The sequence below is a fragment of the Priapulus caudatus genome, unplaced genomic scaffold (genome assembly GCF_000485595.1).
Source record: "Priapulus caudatus unplaced genomic scaffold, Priapulus_caudatus-5.0.1 Scaffold425, whole genome shotgun sequence".
NCBI classification, from domain to species: Eukaryota; Metazoa; Priapulida; class Priapulimorpha; order Priapulimorphida; family Priapulidae; genus Priapulus; species Priapulus caudatus.
Window position 1 is genome coordinate 224324 of NW_014577486.1, and position 1927 is coordinate 226250.

At 49.2% G+C, this 1927-nt stretch overlaps 1 long non-coding RNA gene across 1 annotated transcript in view; it reads right to left on the reverse strand.

The window, feature by feature from the left end:
* Nucleotides 1-101: 101 nt before the first annotated feature.
* The window catches only part of LOC106810281, a 14421-nt gene continuing 12595 nt past the window's right edge, over nucleotides 102-1927 (reverse strand). Inside the window, exon 3 of the long non-coding RNA XR_001393989.1 lies at nucleotides 102-188. This is a non-coding gene — a long non-coding RNA (uncharacterized LOC106810281). The remainder of the gene's footprint in view (nucleotides 189-1927) is intronic.

Consider the following 1927-nt stretch of genomic DNA (forward strand, 5'->3'; position numbering starts at 1 on the left):
AGTATAGGGGGAGGGATCAGACCTCCCTCAGGACCTGTAGTATAGGGGGAGGGATCAGACCTCCCTCAGGACCTGTAGTATAGGTGAGGGAGGAGCCGATACTTACATCGTTCTAGGAACGCCTCCACGTTCTTGTTGCGCCGTAGACCGGGGAAGTTGAGATCGTCGACGAGTGCCTGGAGTCCATCCTGCAGAAGTAAAACCATCGATGTTGTTAGCGCAAATCACGGGTACACACAGAGAGGTACACACGTATACGCGTATGCACACATCACGCACGCGCACACACACGCACGCACACATGCACGCGCCCACACGCACGCACACACGCACGCACGCACGCACATACAGACGCACGCACGTACGTATGCGCACGCACACGCACGCACACGCACGCACGTACGCACGTACATACGCACACACACACACATGTACACACGCACGCATGTACGCATGCGCACGTACACCACACACACGCACGCACGCACACGAGCGTACACACGCACGCATGTACGTGTGCGCACGCACACGCACACGCGCACGCACACTCACACGCGCCACGCAAACATACACTAATAGTAATAAAGAGGCTATATCACATGGTAATAAAAAATAGACTGTTTAGAGTCACATGGTTACAGAAAGAGGGCTGTAAATCCGCGGCGGTGGAGTCTGTGGAAACTTGCTTACGTTTACCCAACAACATACCAGAAGTCAGCAACAAGTATTGTGATGTTTCACTTATATGATTTTATTGGTCAATCATTGATTTACCTCACCGGTGGGAATAAATATCATGGGATTAATTACAAGTGCCTAAACAAAGTAGAGCTACACACACAACTAATTTTACGTGCTGTACTATCCAAATCGAGCCCGGTACCCAGTACAGGTGAATATTTACACGAGTTTTGGCTTACTTCATCATTTATACAAACTCAAACATAATTCAACGTTACATATTCTTGTCACGCTTCCACTAGAAATACTTCCTGCCTAACACACACACACACACGATGTACGTGAACAATTATATGACAGGCACACACGCACAAGCACACGCGCGCGCACAGACACGTACACGCACGCACGCACATGCGCAGGAAGGCACACGCGCACGCAGCAACGCACGCACGCACGTACGCACTCACACCGGCACCATATTTGTGGTGTACAATTCAAGCACCTCGTGTACATGCACGCATTCCAATCCTCCGGGGGAATGGAATAATTGCAGAGCCGACTCATTCATTGCTATACAACAGCCCAATTCTTGGATAGCTAGCTCTCAGGTGGCCTACACTCTCCCAGCCATGGGAGCTGCTATGAAAGTCACCCAGCCAAGGAAACCCAGAAGTAGAAACGAAGAACATAGATTTAGATGATGATTTTGAGCAGTTAGAAGGTTATGAATTCAGAAATAAGCGAATTTTTCATGATTTTAGGAGGTGCCCGTTTTCGGTGATGTATTTTTGAGATGATTATCATGTGGCCTAGTTAGATAGAACTTTGCCATTTCATTTCGCTTGTCCTATTTCCATTTGACACCACCTGTCGACCAAGCAGCTATGATGGATCGCAGAATTCTACTGGAGCTAGTGACGTTGGTGGATTCGCCCTCTCGTTCTATCTCACGCTTACTCTCTCGCTAGCACTCTCTCGCTCTCTCTCTCTCTATCTATAATATATACTCTCTCTCTCTCTCTGCCTGACCCACGCTATGGTCTTTGTCTCTGCTGGTGTTATCTACCAGGCTTCCCCGCCACACCATCTACACGTATTCCACACACACACACACACACACACAGGGGGAGGATATTTGCCCTGCAGGCATTATTTCATTCTCTCATCCTCTCCTCCTCCAGCCTGTTATATCCTCCTCCCCTCCCGCCTGAAGGAGCGCACACAGTCGACAATAGACCCCAAG